We start from the raw sequence: 26,739 nt of genomic DNA, 5'->3' as shown, positions 1-26,739 counted from the left end.
CCCACACATAGCCAGAGGGATCCTGCTAACTTGAGTCAGAACATATCCCTCCTCTGCTCAGAACCCTCCCACTGTACATTCAGGAAAAAGCCTCAGTCCCTATAAGGCCTCACATGTAAGTCTCTGACCTCATCTCCTCCCATGTTGTCTTTTTATTTCACCTATTGAGGTGGGTGTGTAATGGCATCTCACTGTGGTTATCATTTGCATTTCCATGATGATGATTAAGGACGGTGAGCTAGGCACTTTAAATAATAATAATAATGATAAATGGTTACCATTTACATAGGATTTATTATGTGCCAGGCACTATGCTAAGCGTTTTATATATACAGCTGCATGATCCCTTTCCAAACTTCTTAGGCCAGATGTGTTTTGGAATTCTGGATGATTTAGATTTTAGAGAAGCAATGAGAGCTTTTAACCAGCAGGGTCCCAGAAGATTATCTAGCACATGGATATTTCTACAGTGATGATAATCTGTCCCTTTGGACCACACTCCACCTGGGATTGTGGATCTGAATCAAGCCCCTGAATCTCCATAACCACTTTATGAGGGAGGTAGTGTTATCTCTAATTTATAGGCGGGGAAAATGAGGCACAGGAAGGTAAATGCCTTGGCCACACTCACACAGGCAGAAGTGGAAGGCTGGGACTCCAATACAGGCCTTTGGTACCACTGTCCTCTGTACTGGTTCTTAGAGTAGCTGACAGGAAATTAATCAATGCTGAAAGAACGAACGAATGAATGACTGACATTAGGCTGGGAGAGTCAGAGAACTCAGGCTTTCCAACCAGTTATTGCTCATGGCAGTAAGGTCAAACACCACTAAGCTAACTGCATGTGTTTAACCTAACTAATCTATCTTGAATATAAGATTTACCAAACTCAAATTGGGAGTTCGAGATTTGCAGATACTAACTACTATTTGTAAAATGGATAAACAACAAGTTTCTACTGTATAGCACAGGGAATTATATTCAGTATCTTCAATATACAGTTAGTAACCTATAATGAAAAAGAATATGAAAAGGAACATATGTATGTACATGTATGATTGAAACATGATGCTGTGCACCAGAAATTGACACAAGACTGTAAACTGACCAAAAAAAAAAAAAGTCTACCCAAATATAAAAGTAAGATAGCCCCCTAAAAAATAATCCTCAGAAATAAGAGTTGTTTCAGAGTTTTCATATCATTTTATTTTGAACAAAGTGCTGTCTGGGAAAGCCACATTAGCATCTAATGACTTAAGCAATGCTAGTTTTGGCAACAATAAAAAAAAGGGAGGCATATGACATAACAGGCTCAGGAACTGTTCCCACAAGCTTAACCTCACAATTCCCAGTGCTGTAAATCACTTAAACAGGTCCTCTAAAGATAAAAAGCAAGACAGGGACAAGTAATCGAAAGCAACAGTCATTTAACTTAAACAAAATACTTGATGTAAAAAATCTTACTGTATAGAGAGGGGCATTTAAACTAGAATTTGGGGAACTGAAAGAAAGTCTGTGTCAGGTAGTACTGAAAATTGTCTTGAGGCAAAGTGCAGCTGTGTGGGATGAAATTGAATTTTCCTAAACTGTCATTTATTATTCATATTGGAATCATTAGTCTGATTGACTCAAAAACGAGTGCTTATGTAACCACTTTTACATGTTCACATTTTTTTCATTTATTCATTTTCAGTAAATGTCTTAAAAAAACCTCAAAGTGTTTTTTTCCTTAATCTAACATAGTAAAAGTTATTGGCTACACTTTAGAGATCATCAATGTACAACTAAAAGGGGAATTAAAAAAAGAATTGTCTAAAAAATAACAGCAAGGACACAAATGAACTAATTATTATTTTGATCTCTTGAATATGTATAAGCACATTTGACTGTCCTTTATGATTGGATTACCGCATTCTGTTGTTTCTTATTTTGTAGTTGGCTTTATTCCTTTGATAACTATGTAAGTTTAAAAAGCTAAAGATTTAATCTGTTCTTAGAAATAATAACAAGCATATATATGACAACTAAAAAAATGTGCAGTATACTGTTTATATGTATTTACATGCAATATAATGTGCATGTGCAGTAGAATTGTAATAATTCTACATAATAAAACTGGGGAAAAAAAAAGAATTATCTTATGACACATGATTACTTGGGATCAAATTTCCCACAATAACTTAATACACAGATTCAAGAAGTGCCACATCATCAGCAGTTCAGATGGCGGTGGAGACAATGTATTCCAGAGATCTGTGCAGATGACTCAAAAAAGGGACTCTAATGATGATAAGGAGGCCTGTTAAGAGTGTGAGTAATATTGTTTTATGATGTGAGAGGATCTAAATGTGTCACAAAATAAATTAAAAGATATAAATAGGCAGCTGACTATGTCATCTATATCCCTAAACACTTCAAAGTGTTAAAACTTAAAAAAAAAATCTTCTCTTTGGAAACATGGGGAATCACCTTGTTCTGGGATACATATAGTATATATTTTTTTATTACAAGTATTTTTCAAAACTCTGGAAGGAACACACCAGGGTTGAAAAAGTGATTATCTTGGCAGAGTCTGGGGCCTTTGATTGATTTATTTTTTAAACTCTAAGTAAATATTCTCTTGATAATCAGACACACAAATAAACAACATAGCTTTCTAATGTGAAGCTCACCCAAGGACACAATAAAGTAATAGTTCTCACCCTTGGTCACACCCTAGAAACATCTGGGGAGTTAAAAAAAAAAACCATCCCACGCCTGGTCCTACCCTCTGTGATTCTAACGAAATGTTCTGGGGTGGGGCCCAAGGCTTGTGATTTCTTGAAGCTCCCCATGTGACTCTAATGTGCAGCAAAGATGAGAATCATTATTAAAGCAAAAAATTTCAAATCTTTCTGCAGAACATGTGACTAAATGGCTTTTAGAAAATAAAAAGGCTCCACAGTCAAATAAGCAAGTTTCTTTCCTGCAAGATTTATCGGAGCCTGTAATATGCAAATGTGCACCGTGACTTTTACAAGAGGAAGACACAATACAAAGAGGACATCTGTGCGTGTGTGCAGGTGTGTGTGTGCTGTGTGTGCGTGTGCTCAGCATCCCTTCTCTCCAGCAGCCATGCTGTTAACAAGCCCTGTCTATTCTATCTCCTGACCTGTCCCTTCTCACCCCCGTTCCCCCTACCCTGCTCCTGTCCTCCATCATCTCCCGTCTGGACCGCGGCAGCAGCTTCCTCCCAGCTCTCCCACAATTCATGCCCGCAGAGGTGGGCTAGTGGAGTTTGAAAGAGCTTCTGTTCCCATCCGTGAGACTGCCTGCAATGTCCCAACTGCCACCCAATGATCATGGAAGGGACTATCTTAAGGTGAAGGTGCATTACGGACAGTCCGCTGCGGGCTTGAGCTGCTGAGTCATCAGTCCCGAAGGCAGCTCCACAAACCCTTGGACTTGGAGTTGGGGAGCTCACACATTTCCTGATAGTTTAAGCCAGCACAAACAGGGTTTTCTGTTACTTCTGGCGAAGCATCCAAACAAAATGCTCTCTATTAAATTATCCTATGTCATTGGCTACACATTTTTTTCATCAGGTAAAATTATATTATTTGTTTTCCTTATTTATTGTTTGTCTCCCCTTCAAGAATACCAGCTCCACAAGGGCAGGGACAGTTGTCCATGTTGTTCACTGCTACGTCCCTTGGACCAGAAACATTGCCTGCCAAAGAGTAGGAACTCAGCAAGTGCTGAAGGAGTACTGAGCTCATTTAATTCTTTCAACAGCTCCGAAAGGTAGGTGTTACAAATCCCAAACTCCTCCCCACAGCCACGCAGACCCTGCACGTTCTGCCCCCACCTTCCTCTCCCCGATGCATGATCCTGAGGTTACGCTGGCCGCCTCCCAGCTCCTTCCCACGTCCAGAACTCCGTTGATGCTGTTCCCTCTGTTGGGAATGCTCCCCCCCATTCCATTAAGGTCTACACATCTTCCAGGCCTCCCCTCAAGTGGCAGCCCTTATGCAGACATCTCCTGACCTCTCCACACATGCCAGGTCCCCCTCGGATAGGCTCTTGGGGCTCCTCCATGTAATGACACAGCTGCTTCTGGAATTACTTACCGAGTTCTATTTCCTCCACTGAACCATGAGTGCCCGGAAGGCAGGGACCCCTTTGTACTTCCAGACCCCCCTTAGAAGACCTGGCACATGGTGGACACTTAATACATACCACACCTGCCTACTGCCTACTGTGGCCGGGATATTTACTGCTTACTGAATACCCACGTGCTCCCACATTCCAGCCCCTTGAAGTTAGGCAGGGCCACGTGGCTAGTTTTGGGTGTGAGCAGAGGTGAACTGTGTCACTCTGGCCCTGTCACCTAAGTGCTGCTGTGTGACCCTCTAGTGCCTTTATCCTGCCTGGGTGACCCTGCAAACTGTGTTCCAGGTGTGGTGCTTCAAGACCAGGGAGCCCTTGTCATTCTGCATCCCTGAGGTTCAAGGTAAAGCCTCGCACCTGATCTGACTTGTGTCATGAGAAAAAGTCGACATTTGTTGTGCCCAACCTCTAGGATTTCAGGGTTAATTTGTTACCGCAGCAGAACCCTGCCTATCACTGGTATTCTCCGTAAATGAACAAAAGCAGCCAGAGGCAGCGACAACTGTGACTACAGACTGGGAGGTAGTCAGAAAGCAGTGGCCCCCAGTCGCCACTACTGAACCTCAGGGAAAGGATGACGGGGACAAAACAAAGATTCCCTGGGGAATCGCCACTCTTCGTGCCTGATGCGCAGATGAAAGGACCTGGAGCCCCCACTCCCTTCAAACAGAGCCTGCCTCAGGGCCTCATCAAACACAGCTCCTCAGGGATCACAGCCAAGTCTCAGCCCCTGGGGATGGGAGGAGGCAGCTCAGAAGCCAGCAACACCCTGGAAAACCCTATTAGTTAGAGGAAGCTGAAACAGCAAGGCTGCATGAAGGGCCTGGGCTAATTCGGGCTGACAACCTTCCCTCGGAATCACCCACTGGGGCTCTGCCCTCCCGTCTCCATCCCAGAGAATAAATCACACTGTCAGGTCTAATTTGGAACTCGGCTGATGGGTTGAGCAGAGCATCCATGCGTTCTGGCCACAGAGGTCAAGGGCGGCCCACGCGCTAGAGGCCAGTGCTGAGAGGCCTGGGGACTGGATGGGAAGGGGACTGGGAGACCGAAAGCGATGGGTTTCCAATACACACCAAAGAAACTCCTCTCTTCTCCCACAGAATATCTGGCCCAGGCCTCAGCTGTACAAGCCGTGTTTCCAGAGCACAGTCTGGCTATATCCAGGCACCATGCTAGCTCGGGGCTGGGCACTCATTCTTGGTGCATAAATAATCCCAACAGCAGCAGTGAATGCCTACTATTTCACAGGCTGGTGACCAGGCTGCCTAACTTCTGACGTGCAGTTAAAGGCTAATGAACGTAAATGACCACTGTCACCACTGCCGCCGCCACCACCACCACATCTGTGATGTGACGACTTGTGCCAGGCACTGTTCTAAGTACTTGAGATTCGTACTCACCTTTTAATTCTCAGAGCATCCTTAGGAGAAAATTAGCCCCAGAGTTAGGCCCCCAACTTGGGGCTCGTCAGTGGTCAGGCGAAGACTAGAACCCAGGGCAGCTGGGCTCTGGAACCTGTGCTCTCCACTCCCACGTCAACTCATGTTTGATTTTACCTCCTTCAAGAAGCTGGCCCTGAAACCCCAAGTCAGCGTTAGGTGTCTCCGCAGAGTTTCCACAGCCCCATGGCTTCCCTGTTACAACTCTCATCGCTCTGGGCTGTTGACTGACAGAGCTCTCCCCAAATACTCTATCCAAGAGGGTACCCCTGTAAGCCTAGTGCCCAGAGTGGGTATGTTTGCTGCATGGATACATGGATGGATGGATGGATGGAAACCCAAGTCCAAATCCTTCATTTTCCAGAGGAAGGGAGTGGAGATTCAGCCAAGAGAACTGTAGTGAGAGCGTTTCCCTGAAGAAAGGGGAGGTGGGGAAGAACATGAACATTGCTCCTTGATGAATCTCTATTCCTCCTTCAAGGCCTAAAGCTGCTTCCAGGAGATCTCTCTGAACCCCAGGCTAGCCTGGGCACTTCCTTTGGGTGCCCATCAGCCCCTGGGTTTCCCCCATATAGCCCTGCCCACCCTGGACTCTCACTGCCTAAGAGCCTGCCTCCCTCACCTGCCAGGAGCCCCTGAGTACGAGGCCCACTCAGCCCTGAGGCTGTCTCCCCCACTCACTACATTACAGGGATGGGCACAGAGGAGGCGAATATTAAATGTGTGCTGAATCAACCAACCAGCAGAACCCCAAGAAAGGAAAGAAGGTTGGAAGCATCATTCTGGGAAGAAGAGTTAAAAGCACAGGTAGAGTTTGCTTGGAAAAGAAGCACAGAGAAGACTTAGCCATCCGCAAGCCACAAAGGGCCAGCAGGAGGAAGATGCGTGGCTAGTGCCCAGCACCAGGACCAGACCAGAACCAGTGAGAGGTAGGTACACGGAGCGGATGTGAGAGAGCTCTTTAACGATCAAAACTTCCCCAAAGCAAAATATGCTGCCCTGTTCCTCCCTTCCTAGAAGAATTTACACTGGTTGGATAGCTAGCAGTCTGGGATCCCGGGACTTCTTAAGAAGCAACAAAGTGTAGTGGCCAAGAGTGAAGGCTTTGGAGACAGTGCAAAGGTTCCCACCTCGGCTCCTCTACTTAGTCAAGAAAGGGTTTCACTACACTGTGCCTCAGTTTCCATGTCATTACCACTGGGAGCGGCAGCATCACAGGGTGGGTGTAAGGAATGAATGAGATCAGACACGTGAAGGGCTTACAGCAGGGCTTGGCACAGAGTCGGCACTCATTACTGCTAATTACTGCTGTTTTTCTTCCCCTGTAGAGCCAGGCTGCTAATCCAACTGAAACCCTCAATCCTCTCTTTCTCTGGCTTCCACCTCAGGAGAGGCTGAAAAGCTAAAAAAAATTTCTCACTCTCCTTACAGCTGAGGGAGGCCATGTGACCCACCTCTGGCCAATGAGATGTAAGTGGAATCTTCGAGGTGAGGGGCAGGGAGGTGGATTCTGAGTGTTGAATTGGTACAGAACTGAAAAAAACATGCTGCTGGAGTTGACCCCCTCTTTCTTGTTCTGGCTGGAACTGCAGCAGCAACCTTGCAACCATGAGGGAAAGATCAAGTGAATCAAGGAGGCCCCAGCCCGGGCATCACTCAGCCTCTGAACTAACATTGGCAGCCAAGTTCCTCTAGGTTTGTGGTTATGGGGGAGAAATCAGTCCTCATTTGTTTAAGCTGTTGTGAGCTGGGTTTTCTGTTCTTGCAGCTGAAAGCACTCCTCCTGATGCCCCCACCATGACACAAACAGCTCAGGGCCCATGCCCATGGTAATCGCTTGCCAGCCCCAGTTCAGGTGCCCGGCTGAGAACCCCTGATCCAGAGGAGAAAGAGAGGAAGGCTGAGACAGGACAGCATTTACCAAACCTGTCACTGCGTCCTGCCCTTCCTTTCAGCTGCATCTGTGTCCCATCTGTACAATTAGTTACCTAATAGTTCCTGTAAATCCACTCACTTTTTTTGTTTGTATATATATATATATATAAATACGTGTATATTTATATGTATTTTTTTTTTCTATGGAGATACTGGGGATTGAACCCAGGACCTTGCTCATGCTAAGTATGTGCTCTACAACTGAGCTATACTCACCCACCAAGTCAACTCACATTTAAACTTGGGTATATATACATATATTTAAAACAGAATCTACATTGAAAAGTGAAAAATTGGTATCTTTGGCTACAAAGGTAACTTAAATACAATGAAAATGAACAAAACACATTCATTCATGGACCTCTAAAAATTAGCTGATGTAGCATAATTTGGGTTCAAAGAACTATCAAGGATGCATCATTTTTGTCTTCTTTTGGGGAAAAATTATAGAAAATCTGGCAAGACCTGGTATTTCCAGAGGGTGACAAATGGGCCAGAGCTAAGCAGGGGCTGCCTCTCACAGAGGGAACACATTTTCCCGTTGGCTGCAATTCCCAAAGCCTTGTTTAGAAGTGAGATAATGTGTTTGGATCTCCTGGCTGGCAGGTGGAAGAATTAGGCCAGAACCCACTTTGTTCCTTCCCTTCAGCACCTCCTCAGAGAGGCCTTCCTTGATTACCTCATTTACAACTGCCTCCTGTTCCTCCCCATCAACCCCCTTTCTTGCTTTTCTCATCCTTGCCGCATGTAGCCCTACATTCACTTGTTAATCTGTTTATTATTTTATCTTCCAGCAGAGTGTCAGTTCCTGGAGGGAAAGGATTTTGTCTGTTCTGTTCATTCCTGAATCCCCAGTGCCTGGAACACAACAGTAGGTGCTGAAATGTATATTTGTTGAGTGAAGGAAAGAAATGAATGAACAAATGAAACCCTGTCTCCTGCTGTCCAGTCCCCCAGGTGCAAATTATCACGTAGGAACAATGAATCCTACCCACGTAGTTCCTGCAGTCTGAGAGGCAACACAAGAAATTCACTCGGAAACTGGAACCTTTTAAGACATTAAAAAGGTATGTGTTAGAATAAAACGGGTTATCTATGAGGCCACAAAGACATTATGTTAATAACTGAATCATTAAAATAAATGAGGGAGAAGGGACAGGTCTTTCTTACAGAACTAATTATGTGGGCAATTAATAAATGTAGCAGGAATGAGGGACATACAAAAGTCACCATTAGGGACATCCCACAGTAATGACAGTTGCAGGCAAGATTCACCCGACCAATGCACGCCAAAATTAGCAGGTGCAAGTTTGAGGAAAAATGAGTAGAGTCTCAAAGCAGCTCTCCCAAGATATCTATCGATTATAAAAGGAAAAACAGTTACTCGACACTGGGGAAAGCCAGCAGACAGACAGCACCCTAACCGAGTGATGCGGGTTAACAACACCAGTGATAAGACACGTGGACTCGCAGGTGCGATGCAGAGGCAGGGGGCGCACCATCTCTGTGGTGTTCTGCCAAATGATGGAGAAGCTCAGTGTAGTCATAAGGAAACATCAGACAAACCCAAATGCAGACAGTCTACAAAGTAACAAGAGCTGCTCTCTTCCAGAGTCTCATGGTCATTAAAGACAGGGTGAAGACTGAGCAACTGTCACAGACTGGAGGCGATTAAGGAGACGAGACAAGTAAATGCAATAAGGGATCCTGGATAGGCTCTTGGAACAGAAAAAGGACATCAGTGAAAAAACTAGTGAAATCTGACCGAAGCCTGCACTTGGCTCACAGTACTGGCCCGGTGTTCACTTTCTGGTGTGGACAGTTGTGCTACAGCTGAATAAGATGGTAATACTAGGAGGTGCTGGGTGACTGTAGATATGTAAACTCTCTGTGCTATTTTTGCAACTTTTTGTCAGTCTAAAATTCCTTCAAAATAAAAAAGTCAATAAAGAATTGTGCTAAAAAGCATCTGTTAATGGAAATCTGGCCCCAGGTGACTGTCCCACAAACAAGCTCCAGGTACCTGGGCAGAGCCTTAGGCCAAAAGTAAGGAATAGGAAGAGACCTAATAAACAGCCAAGGGAGAAGACACTGTCTAGATCCACTCACTTCCCAGACTCGACTCACTGGTCCCGGCAACTCAGCCAACACCACTACCTGTGTCCAGAGTTGGATGCCAGAATCTCTGTTCTCCCACTTCCCACACTATCAGAGTCTCCTGGTGCTCCAAGGATCAGACAGCACCCCATCTCCGGGCCCCTTCTTGCATCCTGCCAACAAAGGCTGGTGTCCCCACTACCACCTGGAAAGCCACACAGCCCGAGGCCCCCTCGCTGCTTGATCCAGGCCAAAGAAACCAAAGAGGATGCTCACTAGCAAGAACCCCAGAAACTTAATTATAACATTCAGAATCTTTTATTACAGGTCAGAACTTTGGTGTGTACAGCTTTTAATTACGTGGAACTACCTATACTATATTTTCAGCCTACAGGCAACTAACACATCCATACGGGGGTTGACAGGGACATCCAGTATCTTAAGTGCGGTGGCAGTTACACAACAGCATGCATTTGCCTAAACTCAAAGAACCATATACCAAACAGCGAATTTCACTCTGTAAATTTTCAAAATGGAAATTAAAAAGTTAAAAAAAAAAAAGAATGTGATACACTGATGTCTGCCATGAACAAAGACCTCCAAAACACACTACCACTGGGGACAGTGGGAAACAGGCTGCAGAAATGTCCTGCTGCTTTTTCCTTTATACAGCAAATTAAAACAACAAGCGTGTATATGCGTAAGTAGGAATGTTCATGAACAGGGAGAGGTCTGGCAGGACACCCATCCAACTACTGACCACAATCACCTCGGAGGGAAGAAGCCAGACTGCGGGGGTTGGGAGGGACAGTGAAGGAGATTTCCATGTTTCCCTTGACATTTGTAGGTAGGTAGGTAGATAGACAGACAGACAGACAGATAGGTATTTTTAAAAAAATAATAAAGCATCTCACATGTACTAGCTATAAAACTTAAGCAAACAAAAGTCAAACAGCCATACTGCACTCACCCTTTGTATGTTCTGGACACTAGTGCTCCTTGTGGGTCCCAGGAGAGCCGAGGTCAAAGACTGTGCATCTACGGAGAGGAAAAAAAACGAGATTATGTGAACTTGAGGCTTCCTGCTGAAGTATCCATCTGTCATTCACGAATTCACTCCCTCAATAAATATTTATTGAACGCCGGCTCTGTGCCAGGTACCCCAGTGACCAAGACGAAGTAGCTATCCTCGGGGAGCTGACACTCCAGCAGGGGAGGAAGACGGGAAACAAACACAGCCCACAGTCAGGGAGCAGCCAGCACCTAGCTGGGGGACCAGGCAGGGTGAGGGGAGAGACGGGGCTGCGACTTCCCAGAGTGAGGGCCTGAGGAAAGGACAGAGACGTGAATACAGGTGACTGCCAGCAGTGTGACTACCTGGGAAAGAGCCGTCCAGGCCGCGGGCAGGACCAGGCACAGGACCTGGGGTTGAGGGTGGGGAGGGTGGGGGGTCAGAAGCAGCAGGAGGCCCGTGTCCCTGATGCAGGGTGAGAGAGAGGGGTGAGGGCAGGGAGGTGACGGGGGTAGAGGGACAGTCATTATAAGGATGTTTCCTTCAGACCATCGTGAGCAGAGGGGTGGAAGAGAAAGAGCACTTGTCCTGACTTGTAACTTTGTATTATTAATTGATGTTTTTGAATATTTAGCATGGTGGTTCATATCTGAATGAGTACTTCATGGATGAATGAATGTCTCCAGGCCGAGAAGCCACTGTCTGTATTGTTCACCATCACATCTTGGTTTAGGTCAGGCACTTACTAAACCAGGGAGATGAAATCTGAGAGGACAACCTAGAACCTTCCTACGGAATGGCCGTGAAATAATGACTCTCACTCCCTGTGTGTGAGGCTCTGTCCCAGCAGAATAGGCCGACTTGCTTCATTCTCCCAAGAACCCTAAGACCTAGGCACACCATTACATCCCTGCTACAGATGAGGGCCCTGAGACACAGAGTGGGTCAAGAACCCCCTAGCTGAGGCTGCCCAGCCAGTCCAAAGTTTTAGAGGTGGGATGAACCCAGGCAGCCTGGCTCCAGTCTGTTCTCGACCTCTTGGCCAGGCCACATGGTCATGGAGGTCAATGAAGAGAGGGCTGACTGCAGGTTGACAATACCTCTCCCACCTTCCCTACTGCTGCCGTAACCACCTGCCACCCACACACCAAGACCGACCTCAAATGCCAGCCAGCTCCTCCAGGGGGCCTCCCAGGAAGGAAACCTACCAGGCAGCTGGCCCACTTTTCAGAGTCAAGAAACAGGATGGCTTCAATAATCTAGCCCCTCTGGGGATTCTGCAGAAGCCAAAAGGGGTCTTAGTTCTTAACCTTTCTCAGGCCAGGGACACCTGTTGGCAGCCTGGGGAAGAAGGGTGTGGACGTTTTCTCAGAATCACATCTTTAAATGTATAAAACACTATACACTAGACCACAAAGGAAATCTATTATATTCAGATACCAAAATATCTGTAAGACAAAACCTAATCCGAGATACAGTAGTATTTGTGCTTCTTTATGAATGCTTTAAATTATGAGATCTTAGTGATGGGTCCAATAACTATAATAATTTAGAAACGGATGAGTGTAAACGATATTTTGTAATATCTGCAACAACTGTAATGTGATATGGAAATATTTTTTATTTCTAGCGGCAACAGTCACGGGTGTTGTTAATATGATTGTAGCTCGTGGTCCTTGTTCAGAAGACATGAAAATGCTAAATTTCAGTTAGATGGTAAAGAAAATAAAGATGTAATTTCTTCCCTAGCCAACTTCATGATCCTCTAAATTCCATCCAAGGACCCTTCAACGGTCCATGGACCCAGATTAAGAAGCCCTAAGCCCACCCTGAGATAGGGTAAAGGTGGAGCGTGTACCCAGGGAAGGTAACAACTGGGGGGTGTGGGGAAGATTCAGATCCTTGTGAACTTCGTAGGGGAAGAAGGGGTCCTGAGCACTGGGGATTTTGGCCCAACCTACATTCGTTTCCCTTTCTCAGTTAGCTCCCTGAACCTCACCTTTCCCACCCAGCTCACAGAATTCCCGTGGGAATGTCCCACCCATAGGTTGGTAGGGAAGGGGAGGGTGTCATAAAACCCAGGCTTGGCCAATAAAGCAATTGCACCCCCTCTTCCCGCCCTGACCTCAGATATGGCTCAAGGAGGCCCTGGCACCAAAGCCAGGCTGATTAGGTCCACTAAACAAGTCTAGGGACACGTGCTGGGATTATGGGGAAATCCCTGGGGCTGCTAAGCTGGCTGGATACGTATGTGGAGCTGACTCAGAGCCTACCCAACAATAAAACCAAGAGGACTGCAGAGCCAGGGGATGGAAGGAAATAGGGTCCTGGCAACCCCATGTGAGGCCCTGGATCCACCCACCCTTGAAGCCATTACACATAGACTGTCGCAGGCTATGAGTTCAAACATTTCCTTTTATATTTGAGCAGGCTGACCTGAATTTCTATTCACGCAATCGAATGACTCTCAACTAACACAGAAGGGAAGAAGTGAGTACAGCTCTTGACAATTCCCAGAGCTCACTACCAAGCCACTTAGGAAAGCACAAAATAAAATTAGAAACAGTTACTATACACAGAATCAGCATATGCAGAAAAACACACACCCTTTAAAAATTCAGAACTAACCTCTTGGGTAGTTGCTATCCCTAAAGCTGGTTTATGAAAGGCTAACAATTTCGGTTTTCAAGATGCTCAGCAGAGCAGGAGGGAAACAGAAGCACCCAGAACATTTTCCCTTATCACCAAATTTCCCATTAAAAAAAATTCCTGGGATGATCAGGAAGCCCCTGAAATAAAGCTCCTATAAAATTGTAATCACTGCCTTTTAAATTGCATCGGAAATTGCTTTTCTGCCACTCTCATTTCCTCCCCCCCTTCTTTCTCTAGAGTGACGTATATGGCTCTTTAAAGGTACATCAGCAGTGACGTGCAGGGGTGCCACAGCTCTCTGAGCTGGGAATCTACTTCCTGCCCTGTGGAGGAAGCCATGACGTCTGTCAGTCTGGGGTCCCTGATACACAGGAGGGGCCGCAGCAGAGAGGAAGATGCCAAAGAGTTGTGGAAATAGCAGCACAGGTAGGCTACAGGGCCAGGAATTCAGCCAGGACCCCAGACATCCCAGAGTCCCTCTTATACTACCCGGAAGGGAGGATGGCCTTGGAGTTGCCTTGCAATCCCAGCACCCACCAGAGCAACGGCTCTGGCTCATCTGCTGAATAGGTTCCAGCCTTAGGGCTGCACACCTTGCCTCCCAGGGTTTATACCAAGAAACAGAAGCCTAGATTAGAGGACTTGGGGGTGAGAGGGTGCCCTGGCTTGACTCCTAGCCTGATGGGTCCTCCCCTCAGCCACAGTGATTGGTGAGAGGCAGAACGGATTCCTGACAAGAATACCCGAGCACAGACTCCAGACAGGCCAGCTCTGGGATTTTCAGGTCCTGGAGCCATTAACTTCCCTTCGCAGTCTGAGCCAGTGTGAATTGGGGAGAGTCTGTCATTCACAACAAAAATAACTGACTGATAGAACTGAGAGGGACCTCAGAGATCAACACAGTGCTCCTTCATGTTTGGGGGAACATAATCCTTCTAAGGAGCTGACAAAAGTAAACTATGTCATGTCTCTCCAGGAAAACACGCAGAAAACCGTCTCAAGGATGTCAGACCTCTGAAGCCTCGGTTCACAGGAAATGAGTGAAGAACTCTTCAATCTAGTCTGATCTGCCCACTTGATGGATAAGGAAACTGAGGTTCAGAATGCTGAGATGACTTGCTTGGGGCCAAGGTAGCTAGAGGCAGAGCCAGGCCTCCCTAGGGCCCCAGGCAGTTCAGTTTGAATTCCCCTGAGCATGGTCCTTGGGGAGTCCGCAGAGGGTAAAGGACGGAGCGTAAGGCTCCGGGCCTCTGCACCCCCATTCACCTACAGCAGCTCCACTTTTCTCTGTTTTATAAAATGGCCTTTCAGGGAAGTGTCTGACAAAAGTTCTATTATCCCGCAATCAACATCCTGAAAACCAATCTCTTGTATCGCATTTCAAGGTATTTACATGTTAATGACCTTGGTTTTGATCCTCACTGAAATCCTGTCAAGCCTGGCTCTGTGAGAGGTGCTTCTGCAGGGCCCAGGAGACCAGGGTGCTGCTCCCCCGACCCCAAGGCAGCCTGTGCACCTGGCCCTTCTGTTCCTGCACATCTGCCCCCATATTTCCATCAACTCACTCACACCTCTCCACGAAGACCAAGTAAGGAAGAGGTGTGGCTGGTCTGACCAGTCGGAGCCTGTGACTGTTGCTGGCACCCGCTTTCCCAGGGGGCAGGGTTACCAGCCCCAGAGCTGCGACCAGACCTACCAGCTCTTCTCTCCCTGAGCCCAGAGATGGCTGCTTCCTCTTCCACTTTCTGTCTTGGAACAGGACACATATCCTGGGCACCCAACCTCTAAGGTGACCTGGTCACACGCACCCCTCCTGACCAGGCGGTGATGGGGGCAGCCAGTTGTGGAAGCGGCTGATCTGGGCATTTAGATTTGAGGTGAAGGAGGATCAAGCCCACTGGGGCCTTTGCTATAGCTGCATTCTCCTTTCTAGGCTTTACCACAGCTTCATACTGGGGCATCAGGGACCTACTCACCTACTAATAAAGTGGTTCAATCATCCTTCATTTAGAGACGATTCCCATTATTCCCATCTCATCCGGTCTTTGAAAGAGTAACTTAGGAAAATACCTGTTCATTCAACTGCCTCTACCCACCTGCTGACAAAGAAAAGCTGCTTATGTGAAGAAAGGACTTCGCTTTGGGAAAATCTAGGCCCTCAACTGCTATACCGTATGACAGCCTCAGGGGTCATCTTGTAATGAATCACGTTTTCTTTTATGACCTATATTCCATTAATAGCATACACCAGCAAGTCAGCACTGGGTCTCTCACCGATTGATTCAGTCCACAAATATGACTAAGGCTGGATCACTGACTTCAAGGGTCTCATATCATCATCTTCTGTCCTTTCCTCAGGCTCTCCCTTGCCCCCTAACAAGATAAGCATCATGGTACTGGGCTCTGAACACAGAGCTCTGAGGACTCCTCTGTGAAGGGGGCCTAATGGCTGTCCTGCCCTCAGTGTAGCACAGGTAACTCTGTGGTAGAGGGGCACGTGACAGACCCCTGCAGGGAAACTGCTCGGGGAAGCATCAATACGTGACCATTTGGTGCCCAGCAGATTGGCCAAAACGTAAGTCTGACACCACCAAATGTACCGAAGTTGTAGAATAAGGGGAAGTCACTGTAGGTGAGAGTGTACACTGGGACAGACATTTTGAGAGAATGGTTTGGCAATTTCTTATAAAGAAAAAGAGACAGTGATCTCAGTGACACACTTTACCTCCCCCACTGACTGCCAAGTTCCCAGACTCATGTGGCCTTGCAAATTCTCATTTTGGCTTGAAGCGTGAGGCTTTTGCTTTGATTTTACTATGTGCCAGGCACTGTTTTCAAGTTAACTATCAACTCATTTAACCATGATAACAACCTTGTGAAGTCGGGTCTACTAGCATCCCCATTTTTAACAGACCGGAAAACTGATGCACAGAGAAGTAACCTGCCCAAGATCACACAGCCAGGACGGACGAGAACCCAGTGGGTCTGGCTCCAGGACTACCAGCAATGCCACTTCCCAAGCACAGAGTTAGGAGTAAAGGTTCGGCCTTGAACCCAATCTCATTCCACACTCAGACATTGTTTTCAGGTGGATCCAAGACCTAAACACAAAAGGAAAACACGAGCATGGCTAGAGGGTAACACAGAAGCACGCCTTCACTTTGGGGTAAGTGATGGGTTCTCATCCAGGGATTCCAGGAAAGTGTTTGCCCTCCTCACAGAGTCACATCCACACAGTCCTCTGCCCCTTTGCCAGCCTATCTTTTTCTAGCTTGGAATGTGGATGTGATGCCTGGATTTGAGAGGTTCTCCCTTGTCCCCAGAACACTACTCTGCTGGAACAGGAGGGCTGAACCCTGGGGTGCCCCAGCCTCTTGGGGAGAGGGTTACAGCAGCCATCCTGTGGCCACCAGGGGGCAAGAGAATCAGAGTAGCACTGGCGTTGACCCTGCCAAGCCTCTGAGTCCCATCCTCTCCGTCCAGATGTTATAGGACATAGACTGTGACGTGTTGAAGTGACAGTGCCCCCTGTATAGTCCAATACTTGCAGCCAGATGCATCCCTAATGAGAATCTTGCTATGGACAGGCTGGGCTGTCACCCCAGAGAGTCTGTGACCAGCCACTTTAGGGACCTGAAGGTGTCTCCAAAACCCTCAACTCAGAGATGAACTTTGGGAATCAAAGGTTTCTACCAAGCATGCTGATCAGAGGCATCAAACAGATGACCTGGTGCCTGAATTAATTCTCAGGACCTAAATGAGGACCAGCCTTCTTTCTCCCCACAGACCTCGAAGAGCAGTCAGGGAGACCAAGATTTTAAAGGCCAGGCCCAGCCCACGGGCACAACTGCTTTGTGGTCTGCTGGCTGCAGGCTCACGGGCTGGGGAAATCCTGCAGAGCTTGTGAATCCTTTTTCCTCCTGTCACCAGGCATTTGCTGGATGTGCCAAGAGCTAAGCCCCTTCCTGCACTCCTATGAAAACAGCTTGTCAATGCGCTTTCGACTGCTGAGTGCTCTTCCACAAAGCACTCTCTAGACCTCAGCTCATCAGATGAGAGACAGAACACTGGCCAATCTACCAAAATAGGTCAGGCTTTATTTTTAATCCTCTTATTCATTATACATATTGAAAGGGAAGAATGAAAACACCATCATTAGCAGTGGGAATGTCTGCAGTTACCTAATCTCTCTGTGCCTCGGTCTCCTCATCTGTAAAATGGGGATGAGGAGGAAGGAAATTACTCCATGAAAAGTATGTAGAGCAGGATCTGTCATGTATTAAGTGTTCAGTAAAGGTGAGTTATCATTAGTCTAATTGTTGGTGATTGGTCAGTTTTTTGAACTGAAGGCCATTGAGAAGCTTCAAAATCTCACCTTCTGGTCAACCAGAGAGAAAGGCACTGCTCTGATTCTGGCCACTCAGGGAAAGAGGGAGGCTTGAAGGTCCAGGCCAGTGGGCAGAAGCTGGCTGCCATGGCCCAGGGTACTAGGGGCAGGAGGTGGACTTGCTGGTGCTCACTGACCACCTAGTAGCCATTCTTCCCTTTCTTCTTGGGATGCTCAGCTAAGACTACATCTCCCAGCCTGCCTTGCGTGGTCAACAAGAGGTAGGCAGATGTTGCTGTGAGACTTCAAGGAAAATTCCTGACCAGGAATAAAGAGCTGGACGACACTTTTGTGTCCCTTCCCTACCCCGAGTCCCACCTGGACTACAGACTCACTGGCTTGACTCCAGCAGTCACAGTGGACGACGAAGCCACCTCACAGATGAAAGCTTTGTGCTAGGAGTGGTTAAGTAGAAAGATAGAAGGATCTTGCTTTACCTGAGGACAGTGGAGCTGCCACCCCAGCCCCAGATGGCCAATCCCAGGACATTCTACTCATAAGAGAAACTACCTTCCACTGAGTTTACAGCACTGTTACTTCTGACCTCTGCTACTGGCAGCCACATGTGCTTTCAGACGATACTGTGGCTTACAAAGCAGATGACCAATGGGCAGTGTTCTCCAATACAGAAATCCTTCTAGCAACCTCCACTGTTTAAAGTATCCTCATGCCTTAGGACCAGACTCCTGCTCTCTCTTCAACAGCAGGTAGAAAGCCAGCTGCAGAATTTCCCACAGAACGGGCTTACAGTCATTGTGGTTTAGGAGGACAGAATATGAGAACTAGATGAGCGAGACTGAGTCTTTCATCCAGCAACTGTTCAGCACCACCCAGCGCTGGGCTCTGTGCGAGGCAAGGTGCTGGACACGGTGAACAAAAGCAGAGAAACTGCCCTTACAAAGCTTACAGTCCAGGACAGGGGACCGGAGATAAACAGGCAAGCAAATACACAGAAGTACAGACGGTGAGAAGTGCCACGATGAACAACACATGGCACATCCACGCAGTGGGGTGGTGCACAGCTCTCAACAGAACGAGTACTGATTCACATAGAATATGGCTGAACACTGAGTGAAAGAAGCCAGTCACAGAAGACCACACATATGATTCCCTTTATATGAAACGTCCAGAATAGGCAAATCCGAAGAGACAGACAGCAGGCTAGTGGTTGCCAGGGGCTGGGAGGAGGCAGAAATGGAAGGAGAGTAACCGCTAATGGGGACAGGGTGTCTTTTGGGGCTGATGAAGCTGTACTAGAATTAGATCCAGGTGATGGTTGCACAGCCTTATGAATACACTAAAAACCACTGAACAGTACACTTTCAAAGGATGAACTTTATGGTATGCAAATTATATCTCAAAAGACACTCAAAGGGCTATCCAGACTGAATTACTGGATTGGTAATAAAGTCTCTAATGAAAGTTAAAAAAAAAAAGAATATTCCTGGAGATGGAGGAGGATGGAGGAACATGTAAAAGAAACTCAGGGAAGCCTGCCTGCCCAGATCACTGCGGCGAGGGAGGGAGGAAGTGTTAGGAGACGTAGCAGAAGCTCGCGGGGCTGGTGAGCCACCATCCGCCATATGCTTTTTATTCTAAGTATGATGAGAAGGAGGAGAATGATGCGCTCTGATGACACTGTTGAAAGACCCCCTTGGCAGTTGCCTAGAGATTGTCGGGGTGGAAGAGAAGCGGGGAGAACAGTGAGGTGGCTGCTGTGATAGCCGGGAGAGACAGTGGGGGCTGGGACCAAGGTAACGGCAGAGGAATGGAAAGGAGGAGGCTGGTGAAGGTCTGTTTCAGGTCAAGGAAGAACACACCTTGCTGATGGACTGGCCACGGGTTGGGGGCAGTAGCGGGAGTGAAGCAGAGAAGGAAGATTTGAGACTGCTCTTTACATGGTCTCATGAGTCTTTCCAAAGTGGTTTTCTGCCAGATTCAAGTCATGCACAGCACAGTGAGAGCAGATCACCAAATGCCTGTTACAAGAATTTAATACATGAACAATCACTGCTTATTTTTTGGTAGGGCATATTTTTGTATTTTCAATAAAGATATGAATTCTCTCTCTCTCTCCCTCTGTGTGTGTGTGCGTGTGTGTGTGTGTGTATACACACACATACATATAGACGTAATATCCTTGCCTGTACCTGTTTTTCTCCCATCCACTGGTACATAGTGGTCCACCAGACACCATCAACTACCCAAACCAGAAATCTGAGAATACTCTTTTATATACATACACATACCCTAAGCAAGATAAAGCCTCAGAGTCAGTAATAACCAGGTCCTTCCTTCTCTGAGGGGGTCAGAGGAACAGACAAGCCAGTGAGAAGTGAGCTCTCACTCCTGATGAATGACGAGCAGGGGAGGAAACAGAGGAAGAGATGCTGCTCCAGAGACAGGAAGTACTCTCTTTCTTTTCAGTGGTGGCAGGAGGGTAAGGGACACAGTCAAGAGAGGGGAGACAGCACTGTGAATAAATGTAGTCTAGTCGAGGTGGGGAGCCTCAGTTTGAGAACAGCCACAGCAAGTGAAGCCTAGCGGAAGATAAAAGACAGGTTATGACCCAAAAGGGTCATAAGCCCCAACCCACTGACAGCCACATGCATCCTGAGGGGAACACCAGAACCTGGAGGAATGCATCCTTCTCCTGGGATGAGGAGCAGGAAAGGGGAAGGGGTGCAGAGTGCCACAGAGAACAACTCCAGGGCTACCACGATCACAGACCACGGAGCAAACAGAGCCCCCAGAGTGGCACAACCCAACAGTGCTGTGGGGATGTGTCCACCCAGAGCCTTCCCGCGTGTCCACTAGCCCAGTAGTAGGGCTCGTCTATTTTAAGAGTAGGGGGTGAGACTTCACTGTACATGTTTTTTTGTGTGTCATTTGAATCCTTTATCACGTGCATGTACTGCTCATTCAAAAATAAGTAAGATTTCTTTTTTAGGCTGTCTTCTAAAAAGGTTGCAATGATTCACATGTCCTCCAGCAGCTTGGAAGAATACTTGGTTGAGCTCATTAATGCCCTGTATTTTCTCCTTCAAGGCTATCCCTCCACCCTGCTTTTTTTGACCTAGTACAAGCTCAAACTTCAAATTTTACCTGCTCTTGATATCCACGATTCCTCCAATTATGCAGCCCTTGAGCAGGCAGAAAGCAAACTCCCAGATACTAATTTGGTAAGTCAGCCTGGCCAGCACTTCCCAACAGCACCAGAGGGACACCCAAGCCGAGGTGGGAGTCAGGTCTTCAGGGACCCAAGGGCACTGACGGCAGAGAGACAGAAGCAGGGCCCTCTCTCCTTCCATGCTTGTTTTAACTCATGCTGGCTGAGCTGCCTCACTACCCCAGAGTCCTCCAAATGCTCAAAGCCTCTCAGAAAGGGCGAGGGAGGCCTGTGGCAGCAGCTGCGACCCATCACACCTGCGCTCTCGAGAACAAGTCCAGATATGAGAAACAGGAGGGAACAGGGGATGAAGAACACGGAAGAACCAAGCTCAGAGAAACAAGAGGCCTTGTCGTTCACTTCCTACAGGCCAGTCGGCCTCCAGGGCTGGCCCAGAACCAGAGGCCTCACCAAGCCACTGCTTTTAAGCCCTGCTGTGACTCATGTCACAGGACAACAAAGCTGACCCCAGGCAGAGAGCAAGGGCCTCACACAACACACACCTGCTGCGGCAACACTGGCTGAAGCTCTGGACTAACCTGTGCAGGGAGGGGCCTGGACGGAGCCAGATGAGAAAGTGACTGTGGGGAAGGGGAGAGGATGGGAGAGCATGAAAATATTTCAAAATTGGCAGCAAGTCCACACAATACAGGGGGTGGATTTAGGTCATTCTGCAGCCCACACTTGGGCCTGAGCTGAGCAAGGGAATGGGTAGAAAAGGGACTTCTGGGGGCTAAAAATACTAGTTTTTACAGCTGGTTACATGAGTGTGTCATTTGTTAAAGTTCATCTAGCCTCACACACTTTTAGTATGTGCCCCTGTCTTTTTCTAGATGCATAGTATGGTTTAATAAAAAGTTTAAAGAATTAAACCATTTTGGCTACCCAGAATCTTTCCAATGATTTGGGAATTTCCCATCTATGATCCTTTGTGGGAGGCTGGGCCTGCCTCCCATGGAACAATATTACAAAGGCTGGGGACAGGCTCTCACAGCCTCCCTTGCAGCCAGGGCACGGGGGCAGGATCTGGGCTCTCCTCAGCAGGTGCACCTTCCTCCACAGCTTAAATCTACTTGGAGAGCTGGGGCTTCTTCCCCTTGGTGTCTGGAGCCCAGAGCTGCAGCCTGGCACATGCGAAGGTCTCACTGCGACCTGATGAGCAAAACTAACCCCCCCCACCTCCTCCCGCAGCACAAAAATGACAGGATCAAACCATTCTGCACTTGGGGATGCATTTATTTCAAGAAATGTTTGCCGAGTGTCTACTTGGAACCAGGCACTGTCGTGGGCACCAGGGATCCGGATGAACAGGACATCAGAGCTGGCGACTCTGTACGGAAGGTGAACAATAAACAAAGTAACTAAAAGCTACAGTGGGTCAGGTAAGTGCTATAGAGAAAAGCAGAGAAAGGAGATGGGGACCTCCCTGAGAAGACATCATATGCACAAAGGCTTGAAGGACGTGAGGGGCGAAACATGTGGTAATGAGAGCAGTCTTCCTTCCTAGTCTTCCTTCACTGGCAGGAAGAGCCCGTGCAAGGGTCCCGGGGCAGATGCATAACCTGGTGTCTATGGAGCACTAAGGAGGTCCATGGAAGGAGCAAAGCAAGTGAGGAGAAGAGAAGGAGGAGATGAAGTCATAGGTAACGGGGGCAGATCGTGTAGGGTCTGGTTGGGGATGGTGAGGACTCAGGCTTTTACTCTGGGTAGCAAGGAGCCACAGAAGGGTTCTCAGCAGAGAGGGACAGATCTAACTGGGTGATAACAGGGTTCCTCTGGCTGTTATCCAACCCTCTCCCCTGACCAAGATGGAAACCAATCTCGAGGAGAAACAGAAGTCTGGTCATTTGTGTGCCAAATGTCTATGAGAAATAAACAAGCAGGCGCTCTCCACCCACTTCCTCCATCCATCAAGGCCTCATGCTGGCCAGCAGCACTTTGTAACATGATTAACAAACCACATTACACTGTAGGAAACCAGACCCTCCTCCACTAGCCACTGGGAGAATCCCCAAAGCAGATGGGGATGCAGTCAGGCCATGTGGCCGGAACAGCGCCTTCTTGGTGGTCAGTGAGAGCCAGAATCAAATCCCAGCTCTGTATCTCAGCAGCTGTGTGACCCATGACTCATTACTAGACCTTTCTGAGTCCAAGCTTCCTTATCAGTAAAGGGGGGATGGTGGTGTAATTTCTACCCCTGAACAGGCTTGCTGGGAGGGTTAAATGAGGGAACATGGATCAAGTGACCGGCAAAGTACCTGGAGCCCCAAAGGATGTTAGCGAAACTGTTATAAGTAAAACACCACAGAAATAACAAGCGGCATTCTCAACTCCTCAGGTCTGAGGACGGCTCTTGGGCAAACCGGACTCTGATAATATTAAGCACAAGACTGAGGTGAGGAGTCCTTCAGCGGAGGGAGGCCTTCAGAATGGAAGTGTCTTTCCCCTTCTAGCTATCCTCCATGGGATCACTGCCCAGAACAAGCATCATCGAAGCCAGAGAGGAGAGACGGGCCACAGATGGCCGGGGGAGTGGGCATCAGATGCGAACATCACAGCCACTTTTCTCAGTGCTTCATGGGCAGAGATCCCCTCAGAAGAGACCTGGCCTGCATCTGAATCTTCCAAGGTGACTGAAAAGGAAATGTGAGCAAGGGGAGAGTTTTAGCTGCATAAGAGGCAGTCTTGGGAGAGTTCCCGCCTCCTGCCCCAGTCAGAAGAGAAGCGGGCGCTCAGTTTGTTCCATGCCGGGGGCGGGGGGTAGGGGGGGGAGCAAGGCCTCTGGGAGCCTCACGTCCACATCCCACACAGGGGTAAGTTTCACTGCTCAGGCTCATTCACGTCCACTCAGCACGTACTTATTAAACAACTACTACGGGCCAGGCACTGCTCTAGACGCTGAGATACACTGAGGAAGGAAACAGAGATCACTGCCCTCAGAGCTGAGGAGAAAGGGGCAAACAAACATGTGACATCAGAAGATGACAAGTGCTCTGATGGAAAACAAAGCAGGGGACAGACAGTGCCAAGGGAGGGCCATGTTAGACATGATGCTCAGGAAGGCCTCTGTGAGGTAGGGTCCCAGCCATTCAAACTGAGACCTGAAATGAAATCACACACACACACACACACACACACACACACGTGAGTGATTTGGGACATGCCTGTCTGTCCATCTGTACAACATATACATGTGCACAGAGCCAAGAACATGGCGCCTGCTGCAGACACCCGAGGTGAGCTGGTCTGATGGGACGCGTGCACTAGGGCGGCTTGGGACTGGAATCCTCATGAAATCTACACTCTTCCCCCAGGTTCCAGCATGCCCTTCCCAACTGAGAATTACTAATAAAAGGTGTTCCCTTTCCTTCCCTTTTTCCTACTCGGCAGGGAACCACGGAAGGCGCTCCCTGCAGGACCCCATCCCCCTGCAAGCAGCACAGAGCACCACTGTCTAGATGAACCTAACTGACCCTCCAGTCCCCGGGGAGTCATGGACATGTAGGTCAGTCCCGAACATCTGCTCTCCCAAACAGTGCTGTACTGAACCACCCTGGACAGAGATCACTTCTCACACTTGGGAATACCTGCAGGCAAAAATTCCTCGAAGTGGGACTGCTGGGCAAAGGCAGGATGTGTGCAAGGGCCGTGCTGACCTTGGAGTCCCTTCAAAGCAATAGTCCTGCCTTCCCTCTCCCAGCTGTGGACAAGCCCGCCTGCTTCCCGGCAGCAGCCCTGCTCACCTTCTGGGCCCGCCCTCCTGAGACGTGAGAACTCTTATCTCAGCGTGATTTTCATTGGCATTTGCCTAATTATGTACAATGTTGAAATATACAGAATATGAGTATATAATGTATAGAAATACATACTGTGGTATTGGGATTTATAGTAAGAAATTCCTACTTGGTCTTTGTCTCTGGCAGAGTTCCTAAAACCCTGGGAATTTCCTAAGTGATGAGAGCAAAGTGAGCATCTTTTGGTTTGCATGATTTGGCTTTTTGTCTTCAGTTCCTAAAGCAGTTTCAAAGTGATAAAGGTGAAAGGAGTGTCCTGTTATTCAGAACACACCCCTTTCAACCACACCTGAGTTTGTTAATGGAGTGACTTGTGGAAAGCCCCTGTGATAACCTGAGGATGGGGGAGGGCTGGCTGCCAGGGGAACCAACCTCGATTAGTGGGTTGGCACTTTCAGCCCCAACCCTGACCTCTAGGAAGGGGAGAAGGGCTTGAAATTGAGTTCAATTGGCATAATCAACTATGTTTCTGTAATGAAGCCTCTGTAAACCCTCAAAAGCATGGGGCTGGGAGAGCTTCCGGGCTGGCGGACCCATGGAGGTGCAGGGAGGGTAGCCCCCTCGAGAGGGCATGAAGTGCCACGCCCCTCCCCGTGTCTTCCCCTCCGCATCTTCTCCTGGCTGTTCCTGAGTGTTGTCCTTTTTAATAAACAGGCAATCTAGTAAGTAAATGTTTTCCCGAGCTCTGTGAGCTGCTGTAGCAAATTAACTGAACCCAAGGGAGGGGGCTGTGGGAAACTCCGATGTAGAGCTGGTGGGTCAGAAGCAAGGTGGGGAGGTTGGGGGTGAGGGACACCTTGTAGGACTGAGCCCTTAACCTGTGGGACCTGATGCTACTTCCACGTAGTGAGTATCAGAATTGAGTTAATCACTTGATGGGGAAAAGCCACATATCTGGTGTCAGCAGGGAAGTAATGCTGCAGTACAGTGCATGAGTAAAGAAGACACAGGAGAAGTGTGTATTTCCTTTACACACATATACGCGGGAAGCTGGTGTGCAACTCGATCCCACCAAAAATGGCTGACAGGTAAACCATGGGTTCTTACTACCTCCTACCTGTGTGGCCTTGGTCAAATGACCAGAGCTCTCTAGGACGGTGTCACTGCACATGCAGGGAGACAGGATAGCAAGTACTTGGTCAGGGCTGGAATCCCAGCTTTGCCACCTCCTAGCTGAGTGATGTGGGCAGGGTCACTGTGCACCACTTCCCTCAACTGTGAAGTCAGGATGATGACAATGCTGGTCTCAGGGAACTGTTGTCAGGATTTGATGAGATGACACAGGTAAAGGACTCAGGACAATCTCTGACACTCACTGCTCCATAAATTACTACCATCATTATTATATTCTGTTAAATGGGAGTAACCATTTAAAGGTTTACATACAAAAAGTGCTTAGTACAGTGCCTATTAAGCAGCCATTCAAAAGACAGCTACTGTTAATTATATTACTATTATCACCTCATTCATTTCCTCAGCAAAACTCAGGAAGGCGTACCTTTGGTGGAAGGGGTCACACCTTTAACAAAACAGATTTGCCCTCTGCCTTTAAGGAGCAGACATCACTGAGGATGAAAACGCCCTAAATGCATAAGCTGAGTAGTTCAGGGAAGAAGGGTGGAGTGTGCAGTCTGGTTGCTGCAGTGATGCTCTGGGGAGATCTGAATGGTACGGGTAGGCCAGAATAGGGGTGCGGAGGTGGGGAACAAGACAGGGGAGAATAGGAAGCACCCCAGGGATAGGGAACAAGTGCCATGTGCGAAAGGAACCGAAAGAAGGCCAGGTGGCTGGAGGGCAGAGCGTAGAGGGACCTGCGGGATGAGGCTGGGGCGGGGACCACAGCACGCGCCTGGTGGGCTATGCTGAAGAGTTGGCCTTTCCGCAGGGGGCTGCTCTGGAATGTGGAAGATGGAAGGGACATCCCTCATCCTCCAGTGGCTTGGGAGTAAAATGAGGTTTTAGTGTCCTGACAGTGAGTGCAGCCCAACTGCTGTCCTCAGGGGTCCTGTTTAAATGACTCCTGGCTCAGAGGTCCTGGGAAAAGAACACAGAAGGCATGTAGGAGGGGACAGAGGGAACAGTGATGCTATTTCTGCCTACAG

At 48.0% G+C, this 26,739-nt stretch overlaps 1 protein-coding gene across 7 annotated transcripts in view; it reads right to left on the bottom strand.

The window, feature by feature from the left end:
- Positions 1 to 26,739, bottom strand: part of SIPA1L3 (signal induced proliferation associated 1 like 3) — a 214,493-nt gene that overhangs the window by 120,909 nt on the left and 66,845 nt on the right. For 5 of the 7 annotated variants that reach the window (XR_010382352.1, XM_064489288.1, XM_064489293.1 and 2 more), the window contains exon 2: positions 10,594 to 10,661. The exons of 1 other annotated variant lie outside the window; for it this stretch is intronic. The gene's annotated coding sequence lies outside the window, so the exon portion shown is untranslated. Of the gene's footprint in view, positions 1 to 8,517; positions 8,538 to 10,593; positions 10,662 to 26,739 lie in introns of those variants that run through there. One more of the 7 variants, XM_064489289.1, reaches the window with a different exon arrangement.

Source organism: Camelus dromedarius, chromosome 9 (assembly GCF_036321535.1).
Source record: "Camelus dromedarius isolate mCamDro1 chromosome 9, mCamDro1.pat, whole genome shotgun sequence".
Taxonomy (NCBI): Eukaryota; Metazoa; Chordata; class Mammalia; order Artiodactyla; family Camelidae; genus Camelus; species Camelus dromedarius.
The sequence above is the reverse complement of the archived record's forward strand: the minus strand, read 5'-3'. Positions and strand labels throughout refer to the sequence as shown.